Genomic DNA, 27,513 nt, shown 5'->3' with positions numbered 1-27,513 from the left:
TCATTCCATTGATATTGATATATCACGATGAGTTGTGAGCATCTTAAACGCATTCGCTTATTCATGATTGTCTATAGCCTTTCTATTGTCTATTGCCTGATTAAAATACCTTGCGTTTCTTTAGGTCAAATAGGGTGAAACTGCCACACGATAGTACTGCATAATCTCGTGTTCCGGCGACAAGGCCCGGCCATGGGCTTCAGCTCAGCAGCCGCATCTGTCCGGTGGGGACGCTGACCACCGGAATGTGGCACCCCAGTGTCTAAGAAACAGCCATGCAATATGCATGCTAAACAGTCTGGGACATTATCTTACATGGAAAATGTCCTTATTAATAACCTGAATCGCTGATGAGAACCTCCGCACTGGTGTTGGCTTAATGGCGGTGATTTTACAGTTGGCCCCCCAGGGACCCATCCGTCACCTCATAAACTGGTGACGGTGGTGGCGGTTGTGTCACCTTCCCCGCCGTCGTGTCTGTTATGCCGCGGCCCTTTGTAGCCGGTCTGAGGCGCTGCGTGTCGGCGCGGCCGGTCCGTTCCCGGATCTGGGGCGCCCGCATCTGTCGGCGGCCGCCTCCGCCGCCGCACGCCAGTTCCGGTTGACATCGATCGCCCCCTGCCGTCGACCCTGCCCCTCCCGGCGGCGCCCACACCCTGGTCGGTCGGTGGAGCTGTCGGTAGGCACGGCACGGCGCCGGTGACCGGCCCGTGTTGTCCGGTGACACGGATCCGCTCCTCCCCGGGGACACGCACGCACTCGGCCGCCGCACAGGGCCGGCCACCATACCGCCGAGCACGTAGCTCGGCGGTCCAGGGGCGCCCCGGCCAGTTCGGACGGGTGCGAACTGCGAGCTGCGTCGGCCGATCGGTGGGACTTCCCACGCCGGCTGCCGAGACGGGGTGTCGGCCGCCCGCCGCTCTCAGGGTCGGCGGCGCCGGTGACGCAGTCCAGGGCCTCGTTTCATAAAACTCTGCCGTAACTTACACCTTTCCGTAATTCACACCCTTTCAAACTACGGAGCGCAAATAAATCCGTTTCACAAAGCCACAACTGGAATTGTTTACACCTCCGTAACTAAGCACATTTGCGTAGTTACCGTAATTTATCAAGCGTCCTACAAATTACAATTTCATGTCAACACTTATTTTTTACGAGAATTTATAAAACAATTATGTTGAATTTAAATCTTAAAAATTATTTATGAAAAAACAAAATTGATATTGATGACCATCCTTTATTAAAACAATATATTAAAAACAGCAGAAAGCCAGCTAAGCAGAAGTGCCTAACTACGAAAGTGGCGCGGCGCGGCGAATAAGCAAAATTCCGATAGTGGCCACAAAAAGCGACTGGTACAGAAGATTTGCAGTTTCTTTTTCTCATTTTGGCTGTTCTTTCTTCCTCACCGGGCTCAACATTATAAAATATATCAAAAATTAGCTTCGAATCTTCACATTAATTCAAAATCACGCAACATTTTTGTGCGTAGTTTACACCACTGATATCAAGAGCTTGATAAAACATTTGGCGTTAATTACGTCGTTTTATGAAACCCAAATGGCATCAATTGGTCCGGAATCGAGCATTTGCCGTAAATGAAGCTCCGTACTTTCGATGGCGTGAATTACTCCGGTCTCCGGCTTTATGAAACCGATTTGGCATCAAATACGCCAAATCTGGCATAATTGACGGAACGCCGTAAGTAATTCCTTTTATGAAACGAGGCCCAGGTGGGGCACGCCGATCGGCCCAGCTTCTCGCCGAGCGCAGCCGGACCTGCGTGACCTCGCTGCCGCTTAGCGCAGGACAGCCCGCGTCCCTCAGCCGAGGAGGCTGAACCGCTGGGTAAACCCACTCCCTCAGCGGGCTGCGCTAAATATGAAGCAGGCTGGTATGCTCCTTTTTCATATGACCGTTTCGCTCGCGGATCCTGTTTGCAGATCAGTACTTTGCTAAACGCTCTCAGACGACGATGACCGGTGAACCCGGCGTCCGTAAATCCCAAACATGATATTAGGGTGCCGGTGTTACAATTTCAAAACATCACACTGCTAAATCACACAGTGAAAATAATGTTTGATGGGACCGTCTGAATTCATCCTGCTAGACTAGCCCCTCTGTGGTCGAGCTGGCGGTCTCGGTCGGCTCAGCTGCAGCTCGGCGCTGTCGTCTGACCGCCGCCGCCGCCGCGGCCGCCGTGTGTGGTCGTCACCAGTCGCTGACACGGGGTGTGGCCGGACAATGCACCGACGTCGATCGGCGCCGGCCGCCCGGCGATTTGTGGCCGGCCGCCGCCGCCCCAGGGTGAGGGATGGCCGCGCTCCGGACACCGCCCTGGCGTGACCGGAAGGCTGCCGCGGTGACCCTTCTCTGCGGGATGCGGCGGCCGGCCAATCCGACCACTCGCCAGCTCTCGTCATTGATTGATGTGGGAGACTCGGATAAAAGACAACGGTGATGAGTTTTGGGAGGCTGTTCGTTTGTTGCTCTTCGTATCACGTGTCAATTGAGTTAAGTTTAGTTACGATGTCTTTCGAGACGAATATTTTAAGTTCTGCGAAGCTTTTATGAATGTTTTAACCTCTGGGAAATACGTTCTGTGATTGCTGTAGGTAAAAATACGCGCTCATAAAATACGTGGAGCTGCTAGGGTGATACGGTTCAGCGATGTTTCAGGGTAATACCGCGACATAATCCGTTATGTTCTTGGTGCAGCCCTGCCTGGCTCAGGGAGAAGGTGCGGCCGGGCTCTATTTCGGATTCTAGAGGACGGTCATTCTGAAGGACAGATTGCGAGGTGGTTTGGCCGTAGTTCAAGCGTCATTCTGCGGATTACGGTCTGAATGTGACTGCTTTAGCCGCCCTTAGAGATAGTGAGATGGTACTGCTCTGATTTGAGACGGCGGCCTGTGAGGTTGTGTGGCTGTAGGTTTAGAGAGCGGCTTGTGATATGTTGCGGCCGTGGTTTCAGAGAGTAGCTTATGAGATGGTTTGACGGAGCGCTGAGATTAGAGGGCGGCCTGTGGGATGGCGTCGTACGGACGCCGCCCGGAGCAGGGTGAGGGTCAGAGCCGGCGGCTCAGACTCGGCGGATCCTCCGGCGCGTCTCAGTCCATCCGGCTGGGGGCTGCTTAGCGCGGTCACCGCCCGCCGCCACGGTTTGGGAGGCCTGGACTTTCCCAGTTCAAACAGCACCGCAGAAGGTCGGCGAGTTGTTCGTGGGTCACACAGTGCGCACGAAGAGCCGCTCGGCTCGGCTAAAGTAGCTGCTTCACCCCGAACAGCTGGCGAGCTTTGAGTGGTTCGTGGAATTAAACATGGAATGCGCGGCTGCTGGCAAGTCATTAGTTGCTGAAATGATAATTTAAGGTCTCGTTGGGCGTATTTGGAGGCTGGTTATCCAGGGTAGGTAAGTGAAAACCAAGTGGTCCGCAGCAGCTGTTGTCGTTTTGCTTACGCGCTCATTGCACGGCAGTCAGCCGGGAAGGGCTGCACCCGAGAAACGAATCCATCTCTGCAGAGAATGACACTAGAAGATCTACCTGGAAAAAGTTCAGCTCGTAGCGACATCCCCTTAGCTGACTGTCGGCACACCTGTCTCCAGTTGGCCAAGCCAGGGCTTATGCTTGTTTGGTGGTGTGCTGTATTTTTGTCGTTTCTGCCGCCTGGCCGCCTCGGTGGAAGCCGGATCGGCTCAGAGCGCCGGTGGAAAGCTGAGCCGCTCTGCCGCGCCTGCATCCGTCAGTGTCCCGGCCGGCGGCTCCGGGTCACCGGGCTGGAAACGGATCCTGGCTGGGAGAGCGGCTGGATGGGGCGGTAGTGATACGCCTGGGACGACGGGCTCCGCACGTCTGATGTTGCTGGCGGGCATCTAAGGACTTGGGCGACGCACCTACCTGACACGATGTGATCGGTACATTTCGCCTGAAGGCGTCAGCAGGCATCGGTAAAATCCTTATTGAAAGGATTGCATTCCCAATCCACATTCCTAGTGCCGAAGTGGATTGCATTCCTACCCGCAATCCCCTTTTTTCACTTGGATTGTGATCAAATCCGCAATCCTTTTTTGCAATCCTGTTGTATTATTATGTGCACTAGTGGATCTGGGGGAGGGAGGGGATCCCCAAATCACCCATTTCTAGTACCTAGTCTTGCGAGTAATTCCTATCTAAGGCACAGGCATTTTATGGGAAATATGTTTTGCCTCAAACACCCCCACATTTAAACCTCTACCCAACCAGTGTTTTATATTTTTAAAACTCGCCTTCAAATACGTAATTTTGCCCTTTCTATGTAGTTCATCAGCGTATATTATTTTGAGCGTTTAAATTAAAAGCGTTTAAATTATTTCAAGTTTCGATGTAAAGCCATTGATAGCAAAGTACATTAAGCCGATGAAGCCGATTTCATAATTTTCAATCGCAACAAACCATTTCAAAGCACTAATCAAACACAATCCGGATTGGATTGCAAAAATTGGAAGTATGATGCAATCCAATCCGCAATCAAATCCTGTTTTTTGGAATGGATTTCAAATCCAGGTGCAATCCACCAAAAAGGAATGCAATCAGGATTTTGCAATCCTGCAATCACAATCCTACCGATGCCTGGGCGTCAGCAGTCAACTCGTACCGGTGACGGAGACGTTCACGTGTCGACAGCAATAGCAGCACCGACCCATGGCACTTGAAAGACGGACTTTGAAACCTCCGTGTATATTCGGGTTCTGAACGTGAAACGAACGCGTCAGCCTCGCGTGAAAAAACCAACACGATGTTTAAAAGTGACCTAGCATGCCACCCTCAAAGTCGAGGTGCAGGTAAACGGGCAGTTAATTACCTGATTCCCGGTAGGGCGAGGTTTTCTTGGAGGATGGCACAGGACCTTGCTTTCTTCGCAAGTATTTTGTTTGTCAGCTACCTGTTCCATTGTTCGCGGGTTCCTGGTCGTCCTGCATATCTGCCAGGGTGAGCCGGTTAGCTTCGAAGGTGCCCCGTGACCACTGTTTGTCATGCCATCACTAGCCGCGGGCACACGCTACGTGTGCCTCATTTGCCACTCCAAGCACCACTGCTGTGACGCGCCTACTGGCACCGAGCGCAATGTGGTCGTCCATTCGTATGAACTTTTGTGACAAAAGTAAAAAAATTGTTTGCTGTAATGTTCGAATGTAGGAACCGGCAGGCATGATGATGCGCCTGAGAGTGGGCGTATGAAGTTGGCAAGACAAAAGTATTATATTGATGAGATTGCAGGCTGGCCTTGACGCCAGGCTAAATAGATTACTGTCATGAATGGGCGGGACCTCTCGAGCTCCCCGAATAGTTTGGCGATGTGTTGGCGCTGATCTGACTTTCTAGAATTTCTGATAAGGCGCAATCAGATTGTGGTCCGGTATCCATATATTAGCCGACGTTCATCTCCAGGGACATTATGTTTTGATATTGGCCGCCCTGTCCTGCACCAGGTGGGATGCACTCTCTGTTCCCAGACAAAGCCGCTCGCAATTGCCGGGCACGTTCCGGCTAGTAACCGCCGCCCGCCGCCACCACAGAGTCGCCATTGGGGTCAGCGCCGCGGGCGAGCCGGGTCACTTCCGCGTCCGGCGCCGGACTGAAGTGATCCCTGTCTGGACACCGGGTCCATGCTGAGCGGCTGATGGTCACCGCCGTGTCGGGGGACGGGGTTCCGCGCCAGGGGTGACAGCGGGGAGGAGCCCCCGCACCGGTTCGTGCGCCGTCTGCCTGAATCTGGCTCTGGTGGGCCCGGACCCGTGTCGGCGCGACTGTTCGGACATTACACATCCGTTTGGAGGTCTGGCCCGGGGAAGCGCGGCTATATTTCTGCATAGTGGTCGTCTTATGTCGTCGAACGGCGACAGGCGGAGCATAACTTTGCTGGATGACTTTATAAGACGTCCGGGAAGCGAGCGCCGGCGGCGTTCTCAGCAGGGCGGCTATCACCCGAGGGCGGGCGGACCGAGCGATCCCCAGGCGCTGCGCGTCGGCCTGTCACGGCGAATCTCCTGGCCAATCCACCTGCGCCGTCGGGGAGCATGTATGATCACCTCCGTCGCTGGCAGGCACAGTTATGCAACGATGCTTATCATGAACGAGCAACAGACTGCATAGCCATCTGGCTCGGAGTTCTCGAAACTCATCATAAAAATGTCGTGTTTCTCTGACTGCGGAGCACGACTCGGAGGGTCTCCAAACGAGGCGCCACATGTCAGCTGTCCGACTCCGTGACGGCCGGGCACGCCGCGCGCGGCCGGCCGTGTCCGGCTGGTGACCGGCTATTGGCACACGGTCCGCTCCGACTGGGACACATCCGGCTGGCCGGCCGCCGCGCCGACTTTCCCTGCGGCCGGCGCGCGTGCCGCTGCCCCGCCCCCGCGCCGAAATCGGCCCGGCCCGGCCCGGTCCGAGCGGCGGTCGGGTGAGATCGGCCCCTGGAATCCGTGGATGGACGGGTGGATGTCTCCTCTCGGCTCTCACAGGTGAGGAAGCGCCGCCGCCCGGGCGTCCTCTGCTCCGCGGCGCGAGCGAGCCTTTGTCTCCTGCGCCGGGGCACGTGGGAGCGCGACACGGCGGCGTGCACGGGGCGCGAGGTGCACGGCGCTCACCGCTCTGTCTCACGTGTCCGGGTCGCCGGGTGGGCCGGGGTCAAGGCGCCGGCGTGCCGTGGAGGCGGTGGTGGTGCAGTTGGCGGCGCTACCACGGTGGCCGCGACCCTGCCCCGGCCCCGCCCTCGCCCCGGCTGAGGCAACCCCGGCTGACGGAACTGTCTGCGGTCGTTTCATGGATAGCTGGCTGACTCCATCCCGGAGCTTCTTGTCTCATGTCGACACACTGAACAGATGATCGGCCGCGGCGCCGCGCTCCCCGCACTGTCTGTCTGACTGTGGCAAAAGGATCTCACCATACCGGTACCGGAGCTCAGAGACTCGGGCGTCAGGTCATGTGCGTTGATCGGGAGATTTATTGGCGCTGCGGTGTCGGGAGGTGACTGACGACCGTGTGTGATTTAAAGTTGAGAGCTCGTTGAACTGCGACGATGAGCTGACGCAGTTCGACACGGTATTGTACGCAAGAGGACGCTACGATTTGGATTTGGATTGGAGAACTTGTTCATACTCAAACGGTCTCTATAGTCTATATGCTATGCAATCAAAGGGGACGAACCACCAGTGCCCCCACTCCCATCCCTCGTGCTCGTATGGTATGGGGCTGGTATGCTGCAGTATGGTGCAGTGCCCGTTGATGGGCCGCTGTTAGTACGAAACTGTCGCTCTCTGACCGTTTCGGGCGGCACATTACACCAGTGAGGCCGAGGGGGCTGCGACGATGGCGCTGCGGGACGCGCCGAACGAACATATGAGGCGGTAAAAGTTCTACCATCGCGTGCCGGCCGGGTATGTCATGTCATGCTATTGGCTGCACTATCCTTAAATAGCGCACCTAAGTGGTGGCGTCCGCTCCGCGCTCGGTCGTACCAGGCCGCAGCGCCAGGCAATTGTCTCCCGCTGTCACGTAAACAATATTTGCGCCAGACATTACCCCCGAGTGGCATTGCCAATGCAGTAAATGGCTATTCCGGGACGTCGGTGGCCGCTGGTGCTGTGCGCGGATCAAGAGAAGCACGCGAGCGAGGCTTCTGCCCTTCGCGGAGAGGTTCCGGGAGCAAGACCCCACATTTGGCACGCTGATGGATGTATCGGGTATCCAGCCGCCCCGCTCCCGGTGACGCTTTTAGTCGAGTCCGTGGAAGTGGATTCTCTGCTGAAGAGGACTCACAGAGCCGGGAGTCCTCGCGACTGTCTCGATGCTGAGAACGACCCCAAGTTCGTCTCGCGTCGCTAATAGCGGGACCGATATTGTCTGCGGTCGACTCTCCGTGAAGCTCGCCCACCCGTCCCCGGTCCCGCCGTGTCGCGTGTGGGTAGGTCGTGCGGCGCCTCCCCGTCCGATGGCCGGCGGTCGGCTCAGCCATCGATCGTGCGTGGGTCTCGCGGCGTGCTCGGACGCCGTGTTGTGCGGCTCGCTCTCCATCCCCTGGGTCTTACCGACGTCCAGCGGCTGTTAACGCTCCGAGTCCCACCGGCACCTGAACGCCCCGTCGTGCTTTCTCAACCCTTCCGCTCCGCTGAACGTCCGCGGTGCCCTGGAGCACGGTAACACCAGCAGGATGTCAGGGTAACGGTGGTAGCTGGTAGCTGCGGCCGGCTCCCGGACTTCGAAGCTCCGACCGACTCGCTCGAGATCGGGGACTCACCCGAGATCCCCGGCCTCTTTCTCGCAGAAATCAATAACGCTGCACAAAAAGTCAGGTGCGTTCTCGAGTCAGCTATTATCGTAATGTCAGTAAGCAAAAAGTTGGGGCTCCTGCAATATCAGTAATGTTGTACCTTGATATAATTAGTAATATCGTGCATTTAGTCTTTACTGAAGTCCACCGCCACCGGCAGCATGAGTTTTAGTTTCGATATAAAATGTTGCCGCTTTTACTACATAATTAAATTTGCATATTTACGCCCGATGTGTAATATAATTTGTACGTTTTTATCAGATATGGATAAGCAAGCATCTCACAGTCTTTTAAACCGTCTGGGAAATACGCATTTAGTTCCAGTGTGCAAAAATTGCTTGTTCATGAGGTGTGGATCCCCGCGTGAGATCATTGCAACCGATTCCGGCTTTGGTTTGGATCAGGCGTGCACCGTGAGCAGCGCCACCGGGAATGTGGCGTCAGCTGATTGATGCGTGTGCTGCTTTTGAACAGTTGCGTACGGTACATATCGTTCACATTAAAAATTAACCAATGTTTCAAATTCTATTATTATAAATTGACACTTTATATTATTACATTGTGTCAAAATATAATCATTATAATGTGTTATTCAATGTATAATCAAGTAGCTATCAAAAGGCTTAAATTATAAATTGAGTCTTTACCAGTAAATAGAAATAGCATATTATCCGCGTAGTAAAGCATAGGCGTATTTGTGAGAAAATGGATAGAATTGAATTAGGCAGAGTCGCTTTCCTGGTTGATCTAATTTTGGCATCGCTTCTTATTTTACATCCGCAACTATATATTCCTGATGCCGAATATCCAGCGGCAGGCATAGACACAACACTTACGGCAGGGACTTTGATGCAAAACCGCTTCTGTAAATAAAATAACTCTGAAATGGTGCTGGTTGTCCACCTATTATCTCCAGTGTAAATGAAGGCCGAGAGAACGCGCTTTCTGAAAGTTTTAATTATATGACATCCCGGCGTACTGTACGTCGTCGTGAGCGACGTTTCACGGCCGCTGCTAGCACCCTCCCACCACACGCAGCGAAATCGGTTTCCACCATTAGAGTTCAGTGGTTTCCACATACATTTAAGAACTCGGACGCTCCAATATTGAATGACGTTAGCTGGTCTCTAAACCCAATGCAGTGACTTGTCTCAGACTTAACCTGACATCGACGTGACTTGTTGACCTACTGATGGAGAATGCACCAAAAAAATCTGTCTCGACCATCCATTCGGAAGTTTGATGAGGAGCCAAAAATCTGCATCCCTCCCAGCGATTCGTATATTCATCTCAATGCTTCAAGAAGTCCGGGTTAAAAATATGCGCACAAAACACACATTAACGACTTTAAAACGGAAACAAGCTTCACCACTCACACGCAAAACTGAGGCGAAACTTGAGCTGTCATTAATTGTATAAATGATAATGTGAATTTACCACGAGCACAGAGTAGTAACCAACAGCGCAGAACCAACATGCTCGGTCCGAACTCAGCTCTGCAAATATCAGTTCTCACCGCGCCAAACAGTCTCACAAACGGCAAATAACCGAGGTTACCACGATCACGAATGTGAATGATCATTGATCACCAATACCATAAAAGTCTTGCGGCACGCCGCCGCCGGCTCCCGCCACAGCCAGCACAGCGGCGCAGCACACAAAGCAGGGCCACGCTAAAGTCTTGCGGCACGCCACCGCCGGCTCCCGCCACAGCCAGCACAGCGGCGCAGCACACAAAGCGAGGCCACGCTAAAGTCTTGCGGCACGGCGCCGCCGGCTCCCGCCACAGCCAGCGCAGCACACAAAGCGAGGCCACGCTAAAGTCTTGCGGCACGCCGCCGCCGGCTCCCGCCACAGTCAGCGCAGCGGCGCAGCACACAAAGCGAGGCCACGCTAAAGTCTTGCGGCACGCCGCCGCCGGCTCCTGCCACAGCCAGCACAGCGGCGCAGCACACAAAGCGAGGCCACGCTTAAGTCTTGCGGCACGCCGCCGCCGGCTCCCGCCACAGTCAGCGCAGCGGCGCAGCACACAAAGCGAGGCCACGCTAAAGTCTTGCGGCACGCCGCCGCCGGCTCCCGCCACAGCCAGCACAGCGGCGCAGCACACAAAGCGAGGCCACGCTAAAGTCTTGCGGCACGGCGCCGCCGGCTCCCGCCACAGTCAGCGCAGCGGCGCAGCACACAAAGCGAGGCCACGCTAAAGTCTTGTGGCACGCCGTCGCCGGCTCCCGCCACAGCCAGCGCAGCGGCGCAGCACACAAAGCGAGGCCACGCTAAAGTCTTGCGGCACGCCGCCGCCGGCTCCCGCCACAGTCAGCGCAGCGGCGCAGCACACAAAGCGAGGCCACGCTAAAGTCTTGTGGCACGCCGTCGCCGGCTCCCGCCACAGCCAGCGCAGCGGCGCAGCACACAAAGCGAGGCCACGCTAAAGTCTTGTGGCACGCCGTCGCCGGCTCCCGCCACAGTCAGCGCAGCGGCGCAGCACACAAAGCGAGGCCACGCTAAAGTCTTGCGGCACGCCGCCGCCGGCTCCCGCCACAGTCAGCGCAGCGGCGCAGCACACAAAGCGAGGCCACGCTAAAGTCTTGTGGCACGCCGTCGCCGGCTCCCGCCACAGCCAGCGCAGCGGCGCAGCACACAAAGCGAGGCCACGCTAAAGTCTTGTGGCACGCCGTCGCCGGCTCCCGCCACAGCCAGCGCAGCGGCGCAGCACACAAAGCGAGACCACGCTAAAGTCTTGCGGCACGCCGCCGCCGGCTCCTGCCACAGCCAGCACAGCGGCGCAGCACACAAAGCGAGACCACGCTAAAGTCTTGCGGCACGCCGCCGCCGGCTCCTGCCACAGTCAGCGCAGCGGCGCAGCACACAAAGCGAGGCCACGCTAAAGTCTTGCGGCACGCCGCCGCCGGCTCCCGCCACAGCCAGCGCAGCACACAAAGCGAGGCCACGCTAAAGTCTTGTGGCACGCCGCCGCCGGCTTCCGCCACAGCCGGCGCGGCACACAAAGCAGGGCCACGCTGAAGTCTAATCACCAGGATGCACGTACAGGCGCGCACGCTTGGCCTCCCGGCTGCAGGTAGGCTGCTCCTTTCGGAGACGTTCTCTGTCGCCGATGAGGCGCCGGATCTCACGTACCCGCAGCTGCGTCCTAGTCATAGCGTACTTCCTCAGTACGTATGGATGCAGCTGCGGGAACTTCAGCGCAGCAGCCTCGGCAAGTCGCCTAACGACGCCGGGGCCGCGGTCGACATCTCCTCCGTGCATCGTGGTGAACAGCACCTCCAGCTGCTCAACCTCATCGAGCCACCGCGCGCTGGGCACCGTGAGGCCGCCGCGGCTGAGGGTGTCAATCCAGGCGTAGCGCTCGTCACGGGGTACCTCGCTGGCATCGGACGTGATCTTGCCGAGCGTGCTGTCCACTGTGGCGCACTTAGCGGCCACGTACCCCGCGACGTACGCCAGCGCCTGCCTGGAGAGACTGGCGACACCGGTTGCTCCAGAGGGAAGGCTTGCAGGTGGCGGGGCGGCGCCGGCGCTGGCTGCGGGTCCCGGACACGGCTGGCGGGCGGTCACCAGGTTCTCCACCGCGGTGACGTCCGCGTCCGGCACCTCTGGCTCCACTGGCGGCTCGTGGTCCAGGTCCAGCGTCGTGGCGCTCAGGTAAGTCGGCTCCTTCTCCTCCAGCAGTACTGAGGCCCCGGACTCGCGCGGGTCATCGTGGGTTGCGGCGGCCACTGTCGGCGCAGCTCCTATGAGGAGCAGGCGGAGGCGGTTCTTGGCCTCCACTGCCGTGGGGTTGGTGTTCGCCGCACCCATGCCTCTCAACTGAAATAGAAACAGTGGTTGGTAAAATACCTAAAAAAAGACTCGATTAGGTGGGCATTAAAGGTGCGGGGTATAACTTAACCACTGTGACAACAGGTCTAATATTTATTGTTTTTTTACCATTACCGGGTCACCCAGTGAAATCAAAGAAGTGAAACAAAACATAGTTTATCAGAGTGAGGTAATTAAAGTCTATTATAACACAAAAGAGGTGAGTGTGAGTGGGTAACACTTAATATATATAAAAAAGACCAATGTCTTCATTACGAGTAAACCATGAATGTTTATTGTTTAAGGATAGAAAAAATGCCGTCAAAGTACTTATATACACAACCCAGATATGTAGTAAGCTACACATTCGGGCGAGACGTATTAAAACAATCAAATTAAAATAAATTTCAAGGCTAGATACAATACCAGGACAAAGGGCTTTGCGTGATAGTCTATGTGCATATTGCTCTTAATGTTTACCTGCATAAAAAAAGAAAGAAAGAAAGAAAGAAAAGAATCGCCCGTGTTTTATTTGAGTTGCATCAAAATGTGTGACTGATGTTAGAATGCTTACCTGCGAGAAGAAGTTTTCGACGCAGTCCTGATTGAGCCGGGAGGTCAGTAGGTAGCTGAGCCCGTGATGCCGCTGCACAGCGCTGTACAGGCCGCGCAGAGCGGTGGAGGACATCACGAAGCCCTTCTGAAAGGGCAGCATCGAGTTGCTGCCGACCACGCGCGCGTCTCGCATCACCTTCGTGAACTTGAGGAGGCAGGAGTACTGGTCCTCGATGGTATGGGCCAGCCCAAACGCCGACCGGTGTAGTTTGCCGTCCGACACGTGGCGGGAGTTGAACGTGTCGAAGGCTTGGTCGACGAGGGCGATGAACTCCGCCTCCTTCCGGTACCGGTCACCGAAGATGTGCGAGACCGCCTTGGCCACGCGCTCACTGAGGAGCTGGGCGGCCAGGTACACGCGCTGGCATTCCTGACCCCGCACCTGCGACACACGGGGAACCAAAGGAGTAATAAATAATGACGTTGGTTGACTTTTTGTTGGTCAACATTCAGGCTCACTGAAGGGTCAAATTTCGTAAATTTTTAACTTGTTTCCAATGACGAGATAAATTTTTGACTACAGTTAACACACACTATAATGTGCTACACTATCACAGCTTTGCATCAAATGTAAAAAGACATTGCTTTTCAGCGTCACGGAATTAATCATCCAAGTTGATGGCACATATCATTCATAATGCTGCTGGTTATGGTAATTAACATTGATAACTTGCTCACCGTGATGTGCTTCCACTTCAGAAAGTGGCATAGCCGAAACTCAGAGTTATCTTTCTCCAGAAGGTTGCAAAAGACCTTCTTGTCGATGACAGGGCCGCCTGGCAGCTGGAGGCCTTGCCGGAGAATGTGATTGCGGAGAAGCTTTAGGAGGTGTGGCACGTCCGCGAAGGTGAAGATTTTTCTGCAGAGTGAAACGGAACGAAGTTGCCGTCAGCTAGCATTTACACGGAAATTAAGCTACAATTTTAGTGGTTTTCGAAAGGCTGAATGCCGGTACCAAGGCCATCAAGACAATCGTTGCCAGCGGCATGACATACATGACATATTTGGTTTCAATGCAACATGAATGAAGAGTTGCTGTGGCTACATAAACTTGCTACACAACATCGAAATATAAGCTCTTATTTATGGTCTCCCTAGAAATTAGTGTCCGAAGTTAAAAACCGATGAATAAGAAAGTTAGAAAAGTTGACTTACCGGCTGGGGTCGCACGGATGGGCAAAGAACCCGTCCTCCGGGTCGATGCCCAGTCCGTCAGCGGCCTTCGGCGACCACAGCAGCTTCCGGTTGGCCGGCCCCAGGTCGCACACCATGGCGACGACCACGTAGCCGGCAGACTCCACGGCGGCGATGATGCGGTGGAGAAGGTCCTTGGTGACGTCCTTGTTGTAGTCGAAGAAGACGGGCTGCTTCCAACGACTGCACAAGGAGCGGACCATCACCACCTGCATCTTGTCGTTGGGGCCGTAGACCGCGTCGTCCGTGGAGTCGTACGCCACGCGGGGATCGATGGTGATCTCGTCGAAGGACATGACGAGCAGCCTCTCATGCGACGTCATGGTGTCTGCGGACGAGCGCATGATCTGCAGAGCCATGTCCAGGATCCCCGGTGACGTCCGGAAGCCTCGAGTCCAGCGGCGGAGGGTGGAGAGTCCGGGCAGCGGGAACTGGAACTTGTCCTTGAGGAGCTGGTAGCACTTCCTCGAGCAGCAGCGGATCACCAGCGCGCGGACGATGTCCTGCTGCTCCCAGTTCACGCGCCGCCCGGTCCGCAGGGTGGTGAGCTGGCGGTCGGAGAAAATCCCACCAAGCGCGCTCTTCAGCTGGGTGACGGCGTCCTCCGCGTCGCTTAGCTGTGTGCGCAGCCGCTTCTCTTCGGCCCTCCAGCGGCGCTCCTCGGCGCGGTGTCGCCGACGCTCGCGGCGCAGTTCGGCCGTCAGCTCGCGCTTCTCTGCCTTCAGTGAGGCGCAGCGCCGCTGGCTGATGGTGAGATCCCCCTTCCACAGGCGGCAGTGGAGAGGCGTCCTCACGGACGGCGGCCTGTGAAAATAATCGTAGGTGGTAAAGGTGTGTTGCTGTGCAGTAGAAATGGTCGATATCGAAAGCAGATTTAAATCCAAAGAGCTTTCGATTGTTACCATTTCTGTACATTTGTTATTTCACAGAACAGTATGACACAAGTGCAGATCTGCACGGTGTCCAAGAATTACCCGAATATCTTATCCTTAGCTTATGAAAGATGGCTAAGCCGATATGCACAGTGAACTTACCGATCATATCCGGGCCGCCGAGAAGACGGCGTGTGACCACTGGCGTTGGACCTGGCGGCGAAAAAGATAAGAGGGATCAATCACAACGGCTGGCAGTTGGCAAAAGCAAAATAAATGCAAGATGACAAAGCCTTTCACTTCGACAAGGGCACGAAAATTCCGGCGCGCACAGTCTGGTACGTCTTAACAGTACCATTTGGTCATATGGTACATATGAGGTAAAAATTGGTGTAAAAAGTTGGTGCATATGGTTTAAACTTACGTCGCAGACGTAGTGCGGCAGGCAGCAGTTGCCGTGGTTGAGGTAGTCCCAGACAGTCCAAGGCCTCGCCTCGGAACACGCCTATAAAAGACAAGAGTTAAGTGCATTTCAATGATATTGCAAACGCAAATGGTAAATAAAGCCATTTCGACGCCATGTACTTAACGGTAATCCGACTGTCATTTGGTTGCGCTAAAAGCAGTATCCACATTCTGACAAAGAAGTTAAACCAAGCCAAGAGAGGAAATGTGATCGCATGGTACGTACCGAATTCACTTAATACCGTGCGTACTTAATAGATATACTATAAAATACACATAAATGCTGAAAAAATGAACCTTATTCACATCGCTTTACAACTAACCTATGTGGTCGGATCGGAGTTGCGACATTCAGGTCCCCGCACTCTGCGGCAACGGACGGCGTGCCGCACGTAGAGACGCTGGCGGGCGCCTCGGACGGAGCGGCCCTGGCGGGCGTAGAGACGCTGGCGGGCGCCTCGGACGGAGCGGCCCTGGTGGGCGCCTCGGACGGAGCGGCCCTGGCGGGCGCCGCGGGCGTAGAGGACCAGGAGTAGGCCAAGGTCTCCGGGTGACTGAGGAGACGAACAGGAGTGGATTGAACATGGGACTGCATGGCAATGAACAGCATGGAACTGCGCCAAGGTCAGTAAAGCACAAGACGGACGCATACTGCTGATGCATGATGACCGATACATAAACACAATGCCCTGAAAAGAAACCAACCAGATATTTTGAAAAGTTTACACATTGTCTTAGTGCGTAAGCTGTTAGAGTCTCAGACCAAAAAGCTGTCAGAGTCTCAGACACAGGCCGCGAGCTACAAATCCACTGGAGGGGAGGGGAGGGAGGGAGGGAGGGAGGGAGGGAGGGGGAGGAGAAGCGGCCGCTGCGGAACAGCCGGACGTCCCAATCGACTTCGCCAGCGCCAGAAGCGCGATCGGGCGTCGGGTGGGGACGATGGTCGACGCGAGAACAGGAGCGTCCCACCCCCACCCGGCGCCCACACCGGGCCACAACGATCTGTCCCGCTGGGAGGCGTGTACCCTCTCCCAGCTGCGGACGGGCGCGTCGCCGCTCACGCGGGACGTCGCCCACCGCCTAGGCTTGGCGGTGAACGCGGCCTGCCCTGCGTGCGGCGAGCCGGACAGCGCGGCCCACCTGTTGACCGACTGTCCGGCCTATGAAGCTGCGCGACGCCGCCGCTGGGGACTCGACCCGAGCCTGGGGGACGTCCTCGGCGGACCGGCGACGTTGGTGATAGAATTCATCCGGGCTGTCCGGCGAGTCGACCCTCCGATCGACCCTCCGAGAGAGAGAGAGAGAGAGAGAGAGAGAGAGAGAGAGAGAGAGAGAGAGAGAGAGAGAGAGAGAGAGAGAGAGAGACTGACAGAGAGAGAGAGAGAGAGAGAGAGAGAGAGAGAGAGAGAGAGAGAGAGAGAGAGAGAGAGAGAGAGAGAGAGAGAGAGAGAAAGAGAGAGAGAGAGAGAGAAAGAGAGAGAAAGAGAGAGAAAGAGAGAGAAAGAGAGAGAAAGAGAGAGAAAGAGAGAGAGAGAAAGAGAGAGAGAGAGAGAGAGAGAGAGAGAGAGAGAGAGAGAGAGAGAGAGAGAGAGAGAGAGAGAGAGAGAGAGAGAGAGAGAGAGAGAGAGAGAGAGACTCGTCGCATCTAATAAACTGGCCGCTGGAAGATACTTTCATCACCTGCAGACAATTAATACAAACGGCACATGACATCCAGATAATGAACTGCACAAGTATCACCCTACAGCTGAGTTATGTAGGCACAAAGTTGCATTGCAATAGGTACACTCAATGGAATAGAGCAATCCAGTTTCAGAAAAAAATCATATAAATGGGTCCAGAAAGATAATGATGGAGAAATGATTCAACAAAGAAACAAGTTGAGAACACAAGAAGCAGGTTCCCTAAAAATAATTGTATCAGTGTTATCGGTGAAGTTGTCTGACACACAATGACAAAAATAACAAAAAGACAGAAAGTGAGTGTATGATTACTCTAAATTTACCTGGACAAAACTAATCAGTAATAGCTCACCTCCGTGACTCTCCGCCCTGCGTGGCTACATCAGGCGAGGTGCCATGCAGAAGGGCGCTGGTCGGCACCGCAGACAAAGCGGCGCTGGCGGGGACCGCAGACGAAGCGGCGCTGGCGGGGGCCGCAGACGAAGAGGCGCTGGCGGGCGTAGAGGACCAGGAGTAGGCCAAGGTCTCCGGGTGACTGAGGAGACGAACAGGAGTGGATTGAACATGGGACTGCATGGCAATGAACAGCATGGAACTGCGCCTAGGTCAGTGGAGCACAAGATGGACGCACACTGCTGATGCATGATGACCGATACATAAACACAATCCCCTGAAAAGAAACCAACCAGATTTAGGAAGGGTGTACACATTGTCTAAGCGCGTGTATGTAACACACGCCACTGGTCCAGCTGTGACCAGCTGCTGTATTACTTTTTACTTTTTGGGACCTCCGCTGTTCCTACGACGTCATTTGGAAGCAATACCTAATTTGGCATGCTTAAAGTGCGGCAGATGTTGCGCGCAATGCAGCATATATCACCAGGTGTTACCAAACGTTTTAGTAAAATATTTTAACCCGCGCCGTGCTGGGGGGGGGCGTTTTTACGCCCCCCCCCCCCTCAGGTTTTTCGCGAATATCTCAAAAACGGCGGCGCGCAGCGCCGCCGTTTTTGGTACACGTGTTCCTACATCATTTCCGCACATGTTGTGAAAATTTCAGACCTAGGCCGTTCAAGGTCAGGTCACCAGGTCACGTCAAGTGACCTTACCTCAGAAAAAGTTCAAAGGCTCGCTATAGCTACACCGACTGAACGAGCACTTTGAAACTTTCAGCGATTGATATGAGTAACAGTATGTATAAAATGTATATCTCGGATTTTTGATATCTGTGACCTAAGGTCAGGTCAATTTTGCGACCTCTCCATTATAAGTCAATGGGAGAAAATTGAAATGCGCCTCTTTTGGACGAATATCGTTCAAAACGCTCTCAAACATCGGTTCATAGGTAAACATGACACACTGAATAGGAAAAATGCACCTGTGACCCCTCTGTGTGCCCCTGAGGTCATCTCAGGTCATGAACGGTCGCCAGCAGTTTTTTGGCTATAACTTTTGATAGAGACGTGCTAGAGCGGTGAAAACACGTCAGATGTGTTCAGCTCGACGATACGGATCGACTGATATGCAACATGACCCTTTTCGGTCAGGTCATGACCTTGACCTGAGGTCAAATTTTCAAAATGACCTTTCAAGGTCAACAAATAGTTCATTCGACGCGTCTCGACGAGAGGAACACGATGCTGGCAAAAGTAATGTAATGGCGCTTATGAGTCAAAAGTTATTGACGAAAAAACGTTTTTCGTAAAAACGGCTATATTTGGAGTTTTTGCCCTCTGGAGGCTAAACCGTTGACCTGAGGTCAAATCTGAGAACATTACTCAGAAAGGTCTGTAAAAGGGCTATCGAATGCGCTTTTCCGCGGCGCTGTAGCTCTATCGGTTCCCGAGATAGCCGTTGGCAGTTTCCAAAATGTTGAAATAGTCAACATTTTACCTTTGGTGACCTCTGGTGACCTGACCTTTGACCTGACCCAAAAAATGACCGAAGTGTTTTCGTCCTTATTTTTGACACTCTTTCGATTGCCGCTTACCGCGTGTCGCTACGTGGCCCAGGAGCCGAGTTAGACGGGGGGGCGTGAAAACGCCCCCCCCCCCCCCCAGCACTCGGCGGAAAGTTCAGGCCACCAGCACGGCGCGGGTTAAAATCGTCAGATCTGCGCTGACGTCACACATTCAGAGGGGGACATTCAAAAACATTAGCCCTTCTGAATCCAAGTGCTGCAACTTTGAGATCAAATATTTTCGATTTGAAGCATTTTTCGATGTTGTGAGTACCCAAACCGGTAATTGCACGCCAGGGACCCCAATCTTGCTATCTCAACTGAAAACTAATGCTAAGGTGGGATGGTCACTTAAAGGAGAGGGCTGCATAACATATTAGCAGCCGCTGGAAATTATCTTCATATGCAAACCATTCAACATACAAACAAAACATGATATTTTAATGAAATACACTTCTTATTAGCCTAGAGCTAGGCACAAAGTTGCATTTTTGTACATCCCATGGCATATAGCAATTCTATCCATGAAAAAGTACATAGTTTGGTTTGTAAAGAGACTAAGGGATACAGATTCAACAAAGAAACAAGGTGAGAAGTGAGAACAAATACAAATGGGTCCCCTGGACCCTCATCCCTGAAAATATTATGTTGATTGGTGAGGCGACTCTGATGATGTGGCATGAACATGATATTTCTGAATTTACCTGGACAAAACTAATCAGTAATAGCTCACCTCCACTCTCCGCCCTGCGTGGCTACATCAGGCGAGGTACCATGCAGAAGGGCGCTGGTCGGCACCGCAGACGAAGCGGCGCTGGCGGGGACCGCAGACGAAGCGGCGCTGGTCGGCACCGCAGACGAAGCGGCGCTGGCGGGGACCGCAGACGAAGCGGCGCTGGCGGGGGCCGCAGACGAAGCGGCGCTGGTCGGCACCGCAGACGAAGCGGCGCTGGTCGGCACCGCAGACGAAGCGGCGCTGGCGGGGACCGCAGACGAAGCGGCGCTGGCGGGGGCCGCAGACGAAGCGGCGCTGGTCGGCACCGCAGACGAAGCGGCGCTGGCGGGGGCCGCAGACGAAGCGGCGCTGGCGGGGGCCGCAGACGAAGCGGCGCTGGTCGGCACCGCAGACGAAGCGGCGCTGGCGGGCGTAGAGGACCAGGAGTAGGTCAAGGTCTCCGGGTGACTGAGGAGACGAACAGGAGTGGATTGAACATGTGATTTAATGGTTGTGAACAGCATTGAAATGTACCCATTTCAGAGCAGAAACGCATACTAATTGGTGCGTGATGATGTTTGTAATGTGATGGTGTGTGGAACGGTGATATGATGATGTGCTGAGCATATACCCGTTGGTCATTAGAGGGTAGTGATTGATTAGGATATTGCAATCCCTGTGAAAGGAGGAAAATGGATTAAAACATATTTGCAAATGTACACAAAATTACCCTCCCACCTTCAAAAAAGTTAATAAATTGGCATGACAGTGATGTCGCTCGGTTCAGAAAAAGCGAAAAAGAATATCTACCAAATTTCACTGAAAAATATTCACCGGTTTTCAAGATATTAGACTTTTACTTTTGTTTACTTTTTGGGATCTCCGCTGTTCCTAGCGACTTTATTTGGAAGCAATAGTTTGGCAGCTGAAAGTGCGGCACTTGCTGCGCGCAAAGCAGCATATACCACCGCATGCTATCAAACGTTTTAGTCAAAACATTTAAAAATCGTTAGATCTGCGCGCTGACGTCACACATTCAGAGGGGTATCAAATGCATTAGCCCCTCTGAATCCAAAGTGCTGCAACTTTGAAATTAGATATTTTCGATTTGAGGCATTTCTCGATGTTGTGAGTGCTCAAACCAGTAATTGTGAGCCAGGGACCCCATTTTGGCTATCTCAACTCAAATCTAATGTTAAGGTGGGAGGGTCCCTTTAACAAAGATGTCAAAGGTGAAGGTCTCGAAATAAATAACGAGTGAGTATGAAATGTCATAATTCTTTCATTCAACGTCATTTATTAAGTTGTCTAAATAAATATCAATGGATAATGAAATACATTTCATACTCATTTGTTATTTATTTGATGTCTTCCATGTCTTGTACTAATTGAGTTCAGTTAGTTCCAGCTTCCAACAAGGACTCTGCAGGGGTCAGCCTGTCGCTCGTTTGTTTACAGCCCTATCCTGATTTGCAATATTTTTGACCACACTTTCATTAGGGTACTGGGTAGCATAGTATGTCTGAAAGGTGGCCAAAAAGATGGCAAATCAGGATAGGGCTGTAAAACAAGTGAGCAACAGGGTGACCCCTGCATGTGCAGAAGTGAAAGGATTTAGATTACTTCCAGATATGTGGAAAGGACCTTACTGACTAGTGACTGGGTAAGATACATAACCATTCCATAAGGGTACCTACTGGGTAGCATAGTATGTCTGAAAGGGGGGCCAAAAAGATCAGATGGCAAAGCATAGAAATGTGTCCCAAATAAAGAAATCAACAATTGACAGTGAAAGGCAAAGCTCTATGATATAAACACTATCAATGGCAAACATTGGCAGCACTACCAAGTGCTTATCAGTTGCTGGTAATCCTCACCAGACAATGCTGACATGCAGAGCATTTTCAGATCCGGAATGGCGCTGGCTCTCCTGGAAGAAAACAAAATAGTCATTAATTGATGTTGAAAGAAAGCAAAGTAATCATTAGGTATTAGGTAATTATTAGGTACGTAATAGTTATCATTTGGCCGGACGGCAACCATCATAAGGATTATAAGGAGGCACATTTATTTTTTATAAATTTAGTCCGAACCTTTTGAATGGAAGGATTCTCAAGGACAGAGCCACCGCTAAGCAGAGCTCGTTGCGATGGCTCTGCCCTCTACCCTCCGATCGTGCAATTCCTGGTGCATGGCAGAATTTAGAGTCAGAAGTTTAACTACGCACATAGCCGCGCACGGCCGGTCCCCTCACTGACTTCGCCTGGCTACGGCCTGCCACCAACCGCAACCATACCCGCCAGGAGGCTCATAAACATCGAGCGCCCGTCGCGCTTCGAACCCGGACCGTCATACCGGGACACGAGCTCTCACCTCGCGGAGTCCAACGCTCTACCGACTGAGCTACAGGACCAGCTTTATTTATGAGTTTGTTTAGGTCAGGTTTGGTTTGGTTTGGTTTGGTTTTGTTTGATTTGATTTGGTTTGGTAACTGGTTAGGCTAGAAAGGACTAAGGAGTATCTCCAAGTAGCGCGGACCCAAAATGCAGAGTGAGATATACCTAGTGGCTACAGTTTTTGCGCACTCTCCGTAGAAGCCTGCCCAAACGGTCTGAGGAATATTCCCTGGGATTCTCTTAGCAGACATCACCCGAGCTGCCATATCCAGTTAGGTAGGTTGGTAGGTTGTAGGTTGGTAGGTTAGGTTGTAGGTTGGTAGGTTAGGTTGTAGGTTGGTAGGTTGTAGGTTGTAGGTAAGGTAAGGTCAGGTTAGATATGTTTTGTTATATATTTAACCATGAAAAGACAATTGTTGCGCAAGTGAGACATAGATATGGCAGCTCGGGTGACGTCTGCAAAGAGAGTACCTGATCCCCGATGAAAAAACGAAACCGCCCATCCGAACGCAGCATGTGTCTGCCCCAACCAGATCTTGTCGAACCCTGCCACGTTTTGCAGACTGGATCGCTCCCAAAAATAGCAGAATCGTTGTCATTTTTAGCACATGTGACAAAAATAGCATATGATAAAAATGACTGATTGACCAAACCTCCCAGACTGATACAAATTCCTGTGAATCTGCACAGCACAAGAGTAAATTCACACTGCAAACATCAATGGAGAGCCCAGCTATGAGCCAACACATCAGTCAAGTAATCTCACCTGAACAATTTTCATCTGCGACCTGCCATAGGAAATACACTTATGACACAGGTATCGTCCAGCAAGCTTGCCAGGGTCACCCATTCCCAGGGCCTGAATGACGGACTTCGAAACGTACTTGGAACCAATCTTGTTCAATTTTGGCACTTCCGACTCACTTGAAATCAGTGCGTGCCCCCCATATGCACAACGCCGTCTTCTGCCGTCAATATTCATCTTGAAATTTAGAAGCCAAGGCGTACAAGCGCTCAAATCTCGGGCAACATGGCGTCCAAATGGCGTCGGCGACGGAAGTGGCGCACGTCGCCATTTCTAATATACGGTTTATAACAAAAACGAGATAGTTTTCGACAAATTTAGCCATTTTCCGTAAAACCATATGCTTAATGAGGTATATCAATCGAAAGTCAATACGCTAATCTATCTCAATCAACAACTTGTAGAGGCCAGCTCCCTCCCATTTTTCAACTACCTCTTTACCATAGTGCCTTTTTTCATTCAGACATTGAAGCCTTTAGGGGCGAATTTCGCCTTTTTCCGTAGAACCTTAAGCTTAATGAAAATTAACATCTAACAGACAATTAAATACTGGTGCTAATTTTAATTTTTATAGAGGCCAGCTCACTCTAGATTTTTTATAGGAACGCTCTGTCTAAGGGCCATCACTTCTTATCAAGCACAAAATGGCACTTTGAAAAGCGATAATTTAATGTTTTTCTGTTGTTTTCCAAAAAGTTCATATCAAGAGAATGCAAAAATCAATTTCATTTCTAAAAACATCAGAATTAAGTAGGTTCACTGCCTAGATACTGAGATATCCGAGGCTTCCTGAAGGCATGATGTCATACCGTGAAATTACAAATTTCTTGGCAAGAACGAATTTTAATGAGGATAACTAAAAATATGTCTTTATTAAATCGCGAAACATAAGTAATAGCAAAGTATTAGGAAAATCTGTAAAGTAGTTACGTAGCAAGTATCTTGCAAATCAGGCGCGGATACAAGGGGGGGGCCATGGGGGCCATGGCCCCCCCCTTGGCCGATTTTTTTCAAAAATAAAATAAAAAGTTAAAAAGCTGAAAAGGGGGCCTCCTGAAAATAAAGTGGCCGAAATCCGATGAGTTTTTTTTAACCTACCCACTTAGTTATTTCTTAGAAGACTAGCTGAGAAGACTTCTTTGTTAGAAGATTGGTAAAGCTTTTCATAACTTGGAGGTCTCTTATACTCACAGAGATGACCACTTTTACAGGGCCTCCTAACCTGCACAGAGGGCCTCCAAGCCTGCACAGATGTCCTAACAAACACAAAATCTCTTAGCCTACACAGAGGCCTCCACTCGCATCCGAACAAAGGGCCTCCTAGCCAACACAGAGGGCCTCCTAACTCACACAGAAGGTCTCCTATCCTGCACAGAGGGACTCCAAGCCTGCACAGATATCCTATTCGCCAACACAGGACCTCTTAATCTCCACAGAGGGCCTCCACTCGCATCCACACAAAGGGTCTCCAAGTCTGTACTGAGGGCCTGCGCTCGCATCTGCACAGAGGGCCTCCTAGCTATCACAGAGGGCTTCCTAGTTCACATACAAGGCCTCCTAGCAGGGGCGGATCCAGGGGGGCGATAGGGACTATAGCGCCCCCCCCCCCCGGGCGACTTTCTCATTTTCTTTTTTTTTTTGCAAAAAAAGCATGATAGGGGGCCCCTAAAAATAAAGTGGACGAAATCCAGGCTTAAACTTTTGGGGGTAGGTAGGGCCCCCATCGATGGGGGGCCCCCGATTCGGAATAGCCCCTCCCTTGGCAAAATGCTGGATCCGCCCCTGTTGCAAATCATGCTAGCACTAGTTGTCAAGACCTGAACCCGTTGCCTTCATGTTGAAGGAATTTTTCGGTGTTACCTAGTGTTTTTATATACCTTGGTTTGGATACTTTTCGCCCCATTTCATGATGCAATTGGCGTGTATTGTAGATCAGTCGGCGCGTGATATTGGCGTGCTGTAATACCCATCCGGTTGGGTATTCAGTGCCCGGGTATTGCGGCCGATTACAGTACAGTCGGCACTCGGCAGTGTACCGGGGATGTTTGTGGTCTAAGCGGATTGGAGCTGCTCTTGACGTGACGACTGCAGAATGACGCTACAAATAAGCTCCCCTGATATGCCTGCTTGGAGATTGAAATGAGCTCCGGGATGGGGTTTTATGGGTTTATTTTTCCAGGCTAAGAATTTGAGAAAAAATGTCTCACTCCCGAAAATTTGCACCTTTGCGTTGATGACATTACCTCTATTAATTAACCTATAGTGAGATGGGACATAGTGTTTTGTCTCAGTCTTCAGTAGCGTAGCTATCTTGTCATTGCCCTACTGTTGTTATGCATCAGCATCCTTGGCCGATGGGCCTAGGGGTTCGATGTGGATCGATGCCAGCTCTACATAGCTACTCGACTGGTCAGCGCCACCGATTGAGAAACGGTAACTTTCCCGGCTGAGCAGCTATTGAGGCCCGGAATGTCGCATGCAGTACGTGCGCCTAAGAAACGTGGTTAGACTGGGCACGTACCTTGATGGGCTTTGCAATTAAGGTTCTCTATGGGAACCGTTGCAGAAGGGCGCGGGGAAGACCCATTGAGGAAAAATTATGTGTTGCTGTGCTGGCTGAGCTCCCACAGGGTCGGCGCACGGAGCTACGCCTTTCGGCCGTGTAGGCAGTGTGCCTCGGGTATGGTTACACTCCATCTTTGTTATTGAGTTCGCCCCAGACGTATAGTCTTCATCGTTCAGCCGGTGGTTCAATGGTAAGTTTCCTGTAACTCTGCCAGTCAGTTGCGGTGGAAGAGTTGGAGTGCTTATGTATCGCAATGAAACAGTGAATCTCAAAGAATTACTGGCCTGGTCGACTGAAACAGTTTTCAAGCACGTTCATTGGACTGTGCAGTTTTTAATGACGTTAGCTAAGCTGTTTGCTCGGCAGATCGTTTTCTGTAAAGAAGCTTCTTATTACAACTACATAGTCAGCTTATCACTGGGCTGCGTCTTACGACATGTCTGGAAACCCCGCGGCCGATTTTTCTCATGGAATCAGTTTATGGCTCAAGCTCGAGTGCATTTGTCTCGACATGATGAGATCGGGCGCACCTGGATAAAGAGCAGGATGTGTGAGGGGCTCAGTCGGTCGGTCGGGCGCTGTCCGTCGGACAGTTCGGCCTGTAAACGCTCCGGGCACCGTTAGACGCCGCTCTAAGCAGCATCGTCGGCCAAGCGCTAAAGCGATTGTGTTGGTCAAAAGTGCCATTCTGCTCCGCATAAGCGCTCAGGTATGAGAAGAGACGGCGATATTTAAGATAAGAAGATCATGTCCTATTAAAAAGTCTCATTACATACTTTGGCTGTTCTCTGGCTAAGCTGAGCTCTCCAGGCCGTGGCTCCGCCACTCGAGGCAGGCGAGTCGCTGGGCGGCTTTACGGTCCGAGTGAAGGATAGCCCTACCACCAGGCTACCCTCTGATATCCGGCTTGTGGCGGTGATTTGCGATTCCTGGATGCGCCGCGGCCGCTTTTCTCCCCATTAGCTGGAATCGCCCCCAGTGCCGTCGTTAAAGTCGCCGGGCTCGGCTCCCGCATCGTTCCAGTGTGGCCAGTCAGGCAGACCGTCTGCAAACATCCTCGTCGATACCGAACTTTCTCCTGAGCAGGATAATAATATCGGAGCGGAGCTACTTACGGTGTCGTGTTGACGCTGTGCAATATTCATCTACGTAGGTGCCCTCAGGCCTCAAATATGCAGCGAAAACGGATGCAGCTACTGAGGCTGTGAGGACTTCGGTACCGGGGCCTGGATAAAACGAAGACAGGGCGGATGATACGATTCTGCCCGTGGGATAATTGTGGCAACATTTTGCGGAGCATTGCCTAATGGCTGTTGCTTGAACGTTCAGTGCGTACTGAGTTTGTTTTTGCCAGAGAGCATTATATTTGCTTGTTTTCAGTGAATGTCCACACATTTTAGTATACCTTTATAGTGTTTCACAAACATCTGGAACTTTCTAACGGATATGGCCATATAAGTTATCCGTTTGTTGAACTTGCACTGAGCAGGAAACTCCAGTCCTGAATGCAGTCAATTCGCAGGATTTGGCCCGGAGCACGTAGGCGCAGATCTGCCTGTCCGTTTCAGGGAAACGTGACGTATCTTCTGATGGTATAGTGATTGCGCCGACTGGTATCAGAGTGAAACCCCAATATGGCGGACTACGGAGAGCATCCATCACAAATCCTGTGTGCTCTGCCGTTTGAGTAAGCGCTGCGGAGATATACCGCCCCCCCCCCCCGTCCCCGTCACCGGGGAGTGGTCCTGGATGAATGAATCGGGGAGTGGCGATACTGATTCTGTCCGTCCGTATCAAACTTCTGGCGCTGTGTTGGTGGATTATGGAAGCGGTCGGCCACTTGTCTACTTTCCCGTGCCCACCTTTCTCTCTTCAAATCCGGCCCTGTCCCTTTCAGTCATTAGTTAGTCCTGACTCCGGGCGTGTTCCCCTTTTGTTTTCCGCATGCCTAGAACTCTCGATCATGTCAGTTCATTTAAAGATGATAAAAAACTTGTTCTGAATCTTGCCTTGTATTGTCAAATTATATTTTATGTTTGTATGACTTCACGCGGTGCAATTAAATCACCAATCAGTTCGTTAGCCTTTTGGTAATTGTATGTTATCTCCCCTTTTGT

At 52.3% G+C, this 27,513-nt stretch overlaps 1 protein-coding gene and 2 long non-coding RNA genes across 3 annotated transcripts in view; 1 reads left to right on the top strand and 2 right to left on the bottom strand.

The window, feature by feature from the left end:
- LOC122380084 overlaps positions 1–27,513 on the top strand; it is an 85,679-nt gene that overhangs the window by 22,108 nt on the left and 36,058 nt on the right. The window lies entirely within an intron of this gene.
- On the bottom strand, positions 16,816–19,824 carry LOC122380097. The gene is made up of 2 exons (XR_006256283.1): positions 19,648–19,824; positions 16,816–17,624 (listed from the first exon to the last, which is right to left on the bottom strand). It is a non-coding gene; the product is annotated as an uncharacterized LOC122380097 (long non-coding RNA).
- On the bottom strand, positions 19,941–23,366 carry LOC122380092. The gene is made up of 3 exons (XR_006256279.1): positions 22,792–23,366; positions 21,507–21,559; positions 19,941–20,305 (listed from the first exon to the last, which is right to left on the bottom strand). It is a non-coding gene; the product is annotated as an uncharacterized LOC122380092 (long non-coding RNA).

Source organism: Amphibalanus amphitrite, unplaced genomic scaffold (genome assembly GCF_019059575.1).
Source record: "Amphibalanus amphitrite isolate SeventyFive unplaced genomic scaffold, NRLGWU_Aamphi_draft 000009F_arrow, whole genome shotgun sequence".
NCBI lineage: Eukaryota > Metazoa > Arthropoda > Thecostraca > Balanomorpha > Balanidae > Amphibalanus > Amphibalanus amphitrite.
Note: the sequence above shows the minus strand (reverse complement) of the source record. Positions and strands in the feature narration are given on the sequence as shown.